The sequence below is a fragment of the Suricata suricatta genome, chromosome 11 (assembly GCF_006229205.1).
Source record: "Suricata suricatta isolate VVHF042 chromosome 11, meerkat_22Aug2017_6uvM2_HiC, whole genome shotgun sequence".
Lineage (NCBI taxonomy): Eukaryota > Metazoa > Chordata > Mammalia > Carnivora > Herpestidae > Suricata > Suricata suricatta.
Genome location: NC_043710.1, coordinates 4,279,704 through 4,291,561, shown reverse-complemented (window position 1 = coordinate 4,291,561; position 11,858 = coordinate 4,279,704). Strand labels below are relative to the sequence as shown.

At 42.7% G+C, this 11,858-nt stretch overlaps 1 long non-coding RNA gene across 2 annotated transcripts in view; it reads left to right on the top strand.

The window, feature by feature from the left end:
* The window catches only part of LOC115306101, a 37,807-nt gene that overhangs the window by 16,626 nt on the left and 9,323 nt on the right, over positions 1-11,858 (top strand). For both annotated transcript variants that reach the window (XR_003915182.1, XR_003915183.1), the window contains exon 4: positions 2,065-2,166. This is a non-coding gene — a long non-coding RNA (uncharacterized LOC115306101). The remainder of the gene's footprint in view (positions 1-2,064; positions 2,167-11,858) is intronic.

Sequence of the window (11,858 nt, the reverse complement as noted above, 5' to 3'; positions counted from 1 at the left end):
CCCAGGCGAACACCAGCACAGAGAAATCTGGGGAAGTGGTTTTATTAGTACCAAAGTAGATTTTACGGTAAAGAATGTTACCCAATCTCACTAATTTTATTTCATTGTGAAAAGTCGGTCATTTTGTTGAGGGGGCATAACATTCCTACGTGGTTATGTGTCTAATAACAGAGCTTGAAACTACAGGATGCGAGAAGTGAAAGAAATATAAGAAGGAACGCACGCACGCACGCACGATTTCAGCTGGAGATTCAATACCTCATTCTCCGTAGTTGATAGAATATGTAGATGGAGCGGCTCAGTCGGTTAGGCGTCCGGCTTCCGCTCAGGTCATGATCTCAGGGTCTGTGGGTTCGAGCCCCGCATCGGGCTCTGTGCTGGAGCTGCTTCGGATTGTGTCTCCCTCTCTCTCCGCCCCTCCCCTGTTGGTACTCTGTCTCTCTCTCAAAAAGAAACAAACATTAAAAAATACATTAAAAAAAGAACACGTAGATGGAAAATCGGTACAGATATAGAAGATTAAACGTTATCACGCGGCTTGACTTTCTCCACGTTCATAGGACGCGTCCTCCGGCAACAGCAGAATACCGTCTTTCCATGCCCACGTTAGACCGTATTCGGAGCCATAAAACAAGTCTCAATAAATTTCAAGAGATTCCCTTTATACAAAGTACATTCTCTGATCACAATGGGATTGAATTAGAAATGAATAACAGAAATAGCTTTGGAGATTCTCCAAATTCTCTAAACCACACACCCATGATGGAGATGGATCAAAAGCTCAGAAGGGAAGTTAGAAAGTGCTTTGGACTGAATGAAAATGAAACACGACACATCGAAATGTGTACCTAAAGGGGCGCCTGGGTGGCTCGGTGGGTTGAGCACCCGACTTCGGCTCAGGTCATGATCTCAACAGTTTGTGAGTTCGAGCCCACATCTGTGCTGACCGCTCAGAGCCTGGAGCTGCTTCGGATTCTGTGTCTCCCGCTCTCTGCCCCTCCCCCACTCGTGCTTTGTCTCTCTCTGTCTCTGTCTCTCAAAAATGAATAAACATTAAAAAAAATTTAACAACAACAACCACAACAACAAAATGTGTACTTAAAATAGCATCTAGGAGGGAGTACAAAGCACTAAGTATGTATATTAGAAAAGAAGAAAGGTCTCTAAGACTTCTGCTTCCACTTGAAGAACCAATAAAAGATGAAATTAAACCCAAAATAAGCAGAAGAAAGGAAATACTGAAGATGAAATTGGAAATCAGTGAAATAGAAAACAGGAACAATAGAGAAAAGTCAACTAATCCAATAGTGGTTTTATGAGATCGGAAAGATTTATTAATCTCCAGCTCCGTAGACAGGAATAAAGGAGAGAAGGGGCGCCTGGGTGGTTCAGTGCGCTAAGCGTCTGACTCTTGATATTTGGCTCAGGTCGTAATCCTGGGGTCACAGGATCGAGCCCTGTGTGCGATTCTCTGCTGAGTGTGGAGCCTGCTCAAGATTTTCTCCTTTCTTCTGCCTTCTCCACTTGCGCTCTCTCTCTCTCTCTCTCTCTAAAAAACCTTAATAACATAAAATAAAGGAGAGAAGATACAAATGAACAATTTCAGTCATGAACGGGGTGACTCACTATAGGATTTACATATATTCAAAGAGTAATAAGTAAGAATTATGAACAACATGCTACAAACTCAATAGCTTAGGTAAAGTGGACAAATTCCTTGAAAGACACAAGTCACTAAAGTTTGCTCAACCAGGCTGCCTGGGCGGCTCAGCGGGTTAAGGGACTGACTCTTGATTTCCACTCAGGTCTATACGGGACCCTGCACGGAGACCGTGTGGGGCCTGCTTGGGATTCTCTCTGTCTCTCTGTCTCTGTCTCTGTCTCTCCCCTTCCTCAGAGCGTTTTCTCTCTCTCTCTCTCTCTCTCTCTCTCTCTCTCACACAGACACACACACACACTCACACACTAAATAAGTAACCTTTTAAAAACAAGAAGAAATAAATAACCCAAGTAACCATACATCCATTAGGTAAATTTAATTTGTAGTTAAAATTCTTCCCACAGATAAACCCGAGGCCCAGATGACTCCAATACAGAATTGACCACACATTCAGAGAAGAAAAAAACATACCACTTCTAGGCAAAATCTTCCAGAAAATTGAAGAGGTGAGAATATTATTTCTTCTTCTTTCTAAAAAAATTTTTTTTACATTTATTTATTTTTGAGAAACAGAGACATAGGGTGAGCAGGGGAGGGACAGAAAGAGGGGGACACAGAATCAGAAGCAGGCTCCAGGCATTGAGCTGTCAGCACAGAGCCCAACACGGGGCTCGAACCCACGAGCCGTGAGATCATCACCTGAGCCGAAGTCGGACGCTCAACTGACTGAGCCACCCAGGCGCCCATTTTCCTCCTCCTCCTCCTCCTCCTCTTCTTCTTCTTCTTTGCAAAAATCAAACTCTTTAATAAGATATGACCAGACCATGCTAGTGAATGTAAAGTGCCTGATACATCACATCCCACCAGAATATGATTTTCTCATGCAGTATCTTTCTCACCTTTTTAAATTTACATCCAAGTTAGTTAGCACATCGTGCAATAATGATTTCAGGAGTAGAATCCAGTGATCCGTCGCCTATGTATAAGATCCCAATAAGGATCTTCCTTCACGGCCCTTACCCATTTAGCCCATGAGATTATTTCTTAACTCATTCTTTGAGGCCAGAATTATTCTGATCCTGAAATAAAAACATTACAGGGAAAAACAAACAAACAAACAAACAATAAACCTCTGCAGACCACTATCTTCATGAACACATTCTTTTTTTTTTTAATTTAAACATTTGTTTTACGAACCATGGACTGAAGGGGGGGGGGGAGGGAGGGAAGAGGGTGATGGTCATGGAGGGGGGCACTTGTGGGGAGAAACACTGGGTGTTATATGGAAACCAATTTGAAAATAAACTATTAAAATTTTGTTTTAACATTTATTCATTTTTAAATGTTCATTTATTTTTGAGAGAGACAGTGTGAGTGGAGGAGGGGCAGAGACCCCGGGAGACACAGAATCCGAAGCAGCTCCAGGCTCCCAGCTGTCAGCCCAGAGCCCCATGAGGGGCTCGAACCCACACATTGCAAGATCGTGACCTGAGCCAAAGTCAGACACTTAATTGACTGAGACACTCAGGTGCCCCTTCCTCCAAACATTCTTAACACATTTTTAGTAAATCAAATCCAATGATAGACTAGAAGGATAGCATATCATGACCAAGTTGTGTTACTCTCAGCCAAGATTGGCCTCACAGTAAGAAATCTAAGAAAATGAATGTAATTTATCATATTAATGAGCCAAATGAGAAAAACTATATCATCATCTCAACAGATGCATAAAACATTTTACAAAATCCACCATCCATTCCCAATAAAAGCAGTACACAAACTAGGAATAAAACGGTACTTCCTTGATCTGAGAAGAGCATCTATGAAAATCCTACAGCTAACATCATACGTAACTGTCTACTTTATTTCTTAATTAAAAAAATTTTTTAATGTTTATTTTTTTGAAAGCAAGAGACACAGAGCACAAATGGGGGAGGGGCAGAGAGAGAAGGAGACAAAGAATCAGAAGCAGGCTCCAAGCTCTGAGCTAGCTGTCAGCACAGAGCCCGATGCAAGGCTTGAACTCATGAATCTTGAGATCATGACCTGAGCCAAATTTGGATGCTTAACCAACTAAGCCACCCAGGCGCCCCATAACTCTCTACTTTAATCATATCTATTCAACATTGTACTGGAGTTTCAGGACAATGTAATCAGGCAAGAAAAAGAAATTAACGACATCAGGTTGGAAAGGAAGGAGTTTGTGCTGAAAATCCAATGAGATCTACAAAAAAGCTATTAATAAATGAGTATAGCAAGATATCAAGATGCAAAAACTGACTGTATTCCCACCTACTCATAACAAATAATGATGTACAACAGCATAAAAAATGAAATAGGAAGAAATGAGATAAAAGATATGCATCTTTTAGGCTTAAGATAAGCCTTACACATCAAAAACTACAAAATATTATTGAGAGAAACGAAAGAACACTTAGGTAAGTAGAGACACATACCTTGTTAGTGGGTTGGAAATTTAATATTGTTCAGATATTTATTTCCCCCCATTGATCTGTAAAGTCAACACAAGTTCAATCAAAGTCTTAATAGACTATTTTTATAAACATTTTATCTATTATTTTACTTATTTATTTATTTTTAAAAAGTCTTCTGTTTTTTTTAAGTTTCTTTCTTTATTTAAATTTTTTAATGTTTTATTTTATTTTTGAGAGAGAGAGAGAGAGACAGCATGAGCAGGGGAGGGTCAGAGAGAGAAGGAGACACAGAATCTGAAGACAGGCTCCAGGCTCTGAGCTGGCAACCTGAAGCCCGATGCAGGGCTCAAACCCATGAACTGTGAGATCATGACCCAAGTTGAAGTCAGACACTTAACCGACTGAGCCACTCAAGAGCCCCTATTTCTTTATTTTTTGAGAGAAGGAGAGAGGGAGCAAGCAGGGGAGGGGGAGAGAGACAGGGAGACACAGAATCCCAAGTAGGAATGCGGGGCTTGAACTCATGAACCTTAGATCAGGACCTGAGCTGAACCAAGGGTTGGATGCTTAGCCTACTGAGCCACCCAGGTGCCCCATATTTATTTCTTTATTTTTATTATTTATTTTAATTTTAATTTATTTTTGAGAGAGAGAGAGAGCATGAGCGGAGGAGCAGCAGAGAGGGAGACAGAATCTGAAGCAGGCTCCAGGCTCTGAGGCTGCCCTGATGTGGGGCTCGAACTCTGAATGGCAAGATCATGACCTGAGCCCAACCTGGAAGATTAACCAACTGAGCCACCCAGGCGCCCCTCTTTATTTTTTAAAGTAGGTTCCACACCCAACAAGTGGCTTAAGTTCATAACCTCGAGAGCAAGAGTCACATGTTCAACTGATTGAGCCAACCAGGCGCCCCTTAGTGGACTATTTTGTAAAAAAATTGGCAACCTGATTCTAAAATTCAGATGGCAACTCAAAGACCTAGAATGGCCAAAATAGCTTTCGTAAAGAACAACATTACCTGATTTCAAGACTTAATATAAGCCTAACAGAACAGTGTGATGTTAACATAAAAACAAATACATAAAACAATAGGACAGAATAGAGATTCAGAAGTACATAAATATATGTGCAACCAATTTTGGAGAAAAACACAAAAGCAAATCAGTGAGGAAAGGAAGTCTTTTCAATAAATAGAATTTGAGCAACTGCATGTCTCCACGAGAGACCAACTTTCAATCCATACTTCTCAACATATACAAAAGTTAACGCAAAATAGATCAGAGACCTAAGAGTAAGAAATAAAACTTCCAGGGAAAAAGTAGGAGAAGGGGCGCCTGGGTGGCTCAGTTGGTTGAGCTTCTGACTTCAGTTCAGGTCATGATCTCAGGGTTTGTGAGTTCAAGCCTCACACTGGGCTCGCTGCTGTCAGCACAGAACTGGATTCAGATCCTCCCTCCCCCTCTCTCTCTGCCCCTCCCCCACTTGCGCTGTCTCAAAAATAAAGCATTAAAAATGGTTTTTAAAATTAAAGACACCAACCATATGATCCAGTAACTCCATTCCTAGCTGTTTACCTTAGAGGAACAAAAGCAAATACCCACAAAAAGACCTGTTCACAAATATTGATAGAGCTTAATAGCTCAAATTGGGAACAACCCAGTGTTCACCAACGGATGAAGGAACAAAGAAGTTGTGGTATATCCATTCAATAAGAAGGAATAAAGAAGGAATGAAGCATGTATACACACATCAACAGACTAGTTAAAGAAGCTATATTACTCCAGCAGAAGGGTGGAAACCAAATGACGGAATCAAATGGAAACACACTAAGGTTTTTACAAGTGTCAGCTCTGAAGGTTCCTCCAGTAGGTTCATCAGAAGACTCGATACGGCCAACGAATGAATCAGTAAACTTGAATGTATGTCAGTAGAAATTGCCCAAAGTAAAATACAAAGTGAAGAAAGAGGGGGGAAAATTGAATAGAGCATCAAAAAGCTGGGGGATAGGGGCTCCTGGGGGGCTCAGCCGGTTGAGTGTCCAAATTCAGCTCAGGTCATGATCTCGCGGTTCGTGGGTTTGAGTCGCATGTTGGGCTCTGGGCTGACGGCTCGGAGCCTAGAGGCTGCTTCAGATTCTGTGTCTCCCTCTATCTCTGTCCTGCCCGTGCCCCTCCCCTCTCAAAAATAAACATTAAAAAAGTTAAAAAAAAAAACCCAAAAATCTGTGGGATAATATCACCAAGTTTTAAATGTTATTGGAGTCCCAAAAGAAGAAAGGAGGGAGCAGAACAGTTATTTAAAGAATGTCTCTAAGACTTTTACAAAAACAATGAAAGGTAATGAACTGTAGATCCAAGAATCTCAGAGAACTCTAAGCAGCACGTGCACACACACACACAGGCACACGCACACACACACACCCTACACACATCATACTCAAACTGCTGACAAGCCAATAGAAAGAGAAAATAGTGAGCACATCTACAGGGGGAAAGGACATTGGCCATAAAACAACGTAGATAAGACTTACAGCCACGTTCTCATCAGAAAACAGGCAAGCTGACGTCTTTAAAATGCTAAAAAAAAATCTGTCAATCCAGAATTCTCTGTACAGGGAGAATATCTTTTTTAAATGAGGGTGAAATAAACACTTCTAAGGAAAAACCTAAAATCTGAGCGGATTCATTGCTAGCAGGCCTGTGCTATAAAACCTGGAAAGCAGTTCCTCGGGAAGGAATTTGATTGGAGGAGGAACATGCCTTTGGCCAACACACAGACATGAACTCTGGGAACAGTGAAATCGAAGGTAAATACTAAGACTCAAGCATGTTTTCTAATCTCTCTAAAGTATAACTATCTAAGGCAAAAATAGTAACAACGGATAATTGATAGGATGTATAAAAGTGAGCTGTGTGATAAAATTTAGCACAAAGGATGAGATGGAGAAATTAGAAGTTTATTGAAAACTGTGGGGTCGCCTGGGGGGCTCAGTCAGTGGAGTCTGACTCGGGATTTCGGCTCAGGTCATGATCCCGGAGTCATGGGGTCTCGCCCCCCATTGGGCTCTATGCTGACAGCACAGAGCCTGCTTGGGATTCTCTCTCTCTGTCTCTCTCTCTCTCCCTCTCTCTCTCTATATATATATCTCTCTGCCCCTCCCCTGCTCATACTCATGCTCTTTCACTCTCAAAATAAACAAATAAAGAATAAGAATAAGAAAAGAATAAAAAAAAATTTAAAACTAGTGAGATCATACCGATGTTTCCAATTCCCATCCAACACCATAGGTTTTATTCTAGTTTTCCCCCTTTTAAATTAAAAAAAATTTTTTTTTAAGGGCGCCTGGGTGGCTCAGTCAGTTAAGCGTCTGGCTTCGGCTCAGGTCATGATCTCACAGTTCGGTTCGTGGGTTCGAGCCCTGCGCCGGGCTCTGTACTGACCGCTCAGAGCCTGGAGCCTGCTTCGGATTCTGTGTCTCCCTCTCTGACCCTCCCCTGCTCATGCCTTCTCTCTCTCTCTCTCTCTCTCTCAAAAATAAATAAAAACAGTAAAAAAATTTAAAAAATGTGATTTATCTGAGTTTTGAACACCCCATGGAAGGTTTCGCCCCGGGTGAGTTCCCCGTTCTCCCTCCCGTCCGTAGTCCTGGCCCTGCGTCTTCCCTTTGCTCTAGGGTATCAAACTTTGTCTCTACTTACACAAACCACCTTCTATAGTTCTGCCCTACCTAATGGCTTTTGGGCTGAATTGCTCAGAATGGGAAGAGAAAGGTGAAAATTAAAGAGACTTCTAATGTCTGAGTATTTAGCACATGTTTTCAGGGCTTCTGTTTGTATTCTTAGACTGATTTCTGCAGATACTTGGGGTGAAGGGAATCAGGGGAAATTCTTTTTTTTTAAGGAATTTATTTGTGAGAGAGAGAGAGAGAGAGAGAGAGAGAGAGCGTGAGCGGGGGGAGGGGCAGAGAGAGAGGGAGACACAATTCGAAGCAGGCTCCACGCTCTGAGCTGTCATCATGGAGCCCGACACAGGGCTTGAACTCATGGACTGTGAGATCATGACCTGAGCTGAAGTCAGACGCTCAACCGACTGAGCCACCCAGGTGCCCCTGGAAATTCTTAAATGAATAGACGTGTCCTTCCTCCTGAAGAACTCCAGACTCAGCTCAAATATTAATATTTATTTCCCCTCTGAAGGTGTTTACAATTCTTATTTTTAAGTTTATTTATTTTGAGAGAGAGAACATGTGTGAGCACACCAGTTGGGGAGGGGCAGAGAGGGAGGGAGAATCCCAACCGTGCAGAGCATCACACAGGGCTTGAACTCATGAACCGTGACATCGTGACGTAGGCCAAGTCAACAGTGCAATGGTTAACCGACTGAGCTACCTAGGTACCCCAATGTTTACCATTCTTGAGCCATTTTTTGGTTCATATTTAAATGCATTTTCTTCCAAAAAAGTAAAAATTTACTTCTTTATTTTTTCCCCATGCTCTGCAAACAGTCCTTGTCCTTTGCCTTCTATTAAGAATTCAGTGCATCTTTTTCCAGAACTTTCCCCATTCCTTCACATCCATATACACTTGTTTGTAACACCTAAGCAGCATGGAGGACAGAACAAGGTGGCCTCGATGGTCCCAGCTTCCCGATATTCATGACCTTGTGTAATCCCCTCCCCTGGGTCTGGAAGGACCCGTGACTTGCTTCTCGTAACGAGTACAATGCAGCAAAGGTGACAAGATGCCTGTGCTTGCAGACAAGTGATTATATCACGTATGATTGCGGTGTCACACAAAACGGCAGCGTAGGCAGCCCTAGGAGATCCTTCCACTGAAGCCCTGACAGAGCAGGAAAGAGTGGAACCAACCATTTGGGAACTCTGAAACCCCGTCGGACTCGTGACCATCAGAGGAACCCGTGCAGGAGAGAGAAGCTGCTATTCTTCGGTCAGAGAGATGCGTGCGGGAACCATCGACCCCCCCCCAGTTCCTTGGGCCTGCCACGGCCTGGGGGGGGGCCAGGGGGTCCCGTGCTGCTCGAGTGGCTGGCTTGGGCCAGGGTGGTCGGTACCATCTTCACTCCGTGCATACTTGGGACTGTACTTTGAGTTGGTATGGCGGTGTTTTGGGGGTGAGGGCAGACGTTTGCCTTGGTTACAGACCTCTCAGCTGGAGAGGCTCAGCTTCCCTGGCAGGATCTATGGGGAGATTTAAAGAGACAAAATTAAAAATTAAAGATTTAAAAAAAAATCTTCGTCAGTCACTGGCTGACCACCGATCTAATGGAACAGAAATTTCCTGACCATGCACAACAAGGAACACACAGTTTGCAAGAACAGTTTGGAAAAGTCACAAATGCCAGCAACCCTGAGGAGTGGGAGCATCAGATTTACAGAGTTATTTCATTATTGTAGTCACAACATCCAGCTCTCCACTAAAACTAGAAAGCATACGAAAAAACAGGAAAACATGGCCCATTCACAGGAAAAACATTTCGACAGGAGATGTCCCTGAGGAAAGCTAGACATTGGCGTTGCTAGTCAAGAACATGAAATCGATTCTTCCTAAATATGCTCAATGAGGGGCCTCTGGAGGGCTCAGTTGGTTAAGTGTCCGACTTTGGCTCAAGTCTGATCTCACAGCTCGTGAGTTCGAGCCCCACATCGGACTCTGTGCTGACAGCTCAGACCTGGAGCCTGCTTCAGATTCTGTGTCTCCCTCTCTCTCTGTGCCCCTCCCCTGCTCATGCTCTGTCTCTGTCTCTCAAAATAAAATAAAGACATTAAAAAATTTTATAAGAAAAAAGAAAAGGATAAATGAATGTAAAGATGAGACAATTGGAACTATGCAGGCTGATAGGCAGAAAGGAAAATAGAATGAATAAAAATGAGCAGAACCACGGCACCTGGGTAGCTCAATCGGTAAGTGTCTGACTTCGGCTCAGGCCATGGTCTTATAGTTTGTGAGTTCGAGCCCCATGTCAGGCTCTGTGCTGACAACTCAGAGCCTGGAGCCTTCTTTAGATTCTGTGTCTCCCTCTCTCTCGATGTCCTTTCCCTGCTTGTCTCTCTCTCTCTCTCTCTCTCTCTTAAAAATAAATAAACATTAAAAATTAAAAAAGAAAAGAAGAAGAAAAATGAGCAGAACTTCCAGGACCTGTAGGATGCTACTAAGCACATGAGTGCATGCATTATAGGAGTCTGAGGAGAAGAGAGAGGAAGGAGCAGAAAAGTACTTGAAGATATAATGGCTGAAAATGTCATCAATCTGAAGAAGACATGGATATACATATCTAAGAAGCTCAACAAATCCCAAGCAGGATAAACTCAGAGACCCACACTGAGACATGTTATAGTGAAATTGTCAAAGTCTAAGGACAGAGAATTTTGAAAGCAGCAAGGGTGCAGCAATTTATCACACACAAGGAATCCTCAAAAATATGGCTGCCTGGTTTCTCCTCAGAAACTATGGAGTCCAGAAGGCAGTGAGGTGACATGTATGACGTCCTGAAAGAAAAAAAAATTTCAATCAAGAATTCTATACGCAGCAAAACTCTCCTTCAAGAATGAAGGAGAAATTCAGATATTTCCAGATAAACAAAAGATGACAAGAATTTATTAACAGTGGAACTTCCCAGAAGAAATGCTAAATGGAGGGTCACCTGGGGGGCTCAGTTAGTTGAATGTCCGACTTTGGCTCGGGTCACAATATCACAGTCCATGAGTTCAAGCCCCGCCATTGGGCTCTGTGCTGACAGCTCAGAGCCTGGAGCCTGGTTCAGATTCTGTGTCTCCCTCTCTCTCTGCCCCTCCTCCATTGACTCTCTGTCTCTCTCTCTCTCTCCCTCTCAAAATAAAATAAAGACATAAGAAAATTTTAAAAAAGGAAATGCTAAAGGGATTCCTTCAGGCTTAATTGAAAGAACACCAGACTGCAACTTAAAGCCATAAAGAACATCAGTAAATGTAACATAGGTAAATACAGAGGCCAGTGTTATTGTACATCAGATTTGTAACTCATCTTTTTTTTTCTTATGTGATTGAAAAGACGAGTGCATAACACAATAATTGTAAATCTATTTTAATGGGAAATATATGAGGATGAAATCTGTGGCAACAAACAATATAAAGAAGAAGGGACAGGGATTTACAAGGGCAGAATGTTGATACACTGTTGAAAAAAGCTGGTATTTCTCCTCGTCTCCTGTTAGACCCCTGAGTGCAAACATATGGTGTCTGTCCTTCTCTGCGTGACTTATTTCGCTTAGCATGACACCCTCAAGGTCCATCCACTGTCCTACAAATGGCCAGATTTCATTCTTTCTCATTGCCATGTAGCACTCCATTGTATATATATACCACATCTTCTTGATCCGCTCATCAGGTGATGGACATTTAAGTTCTTTCCATGTTTTGGCTATTGTTGACAGGGCTGCTATGAACATTGGGGTACATGTGCTCCTATGCATCAGCATTTCTGTATCCCTTGGGTAAATCCCTAGCAGGGCTATTGCCGGGTCATAAGGGAGTTCTATGGATAGTTTTTTGAGGAACCTCCACACTGTTTTCCAGAGCGGCGGCACCAGTTTACATTCCCACCAACAGTGTAGGAGGGTGCCCGTCTCTCCACACCCTCGCCAGCATCTATAGTCTCTTGATTTGTTCATTTTAGCCACTCTGACTGGCGTGAGGTGGTATCTCAGTGTGGTTTTGATTTGTGTTTCCCTGATGATGAGGGATGTTGAGCATCGTTTCATGTGCCTGT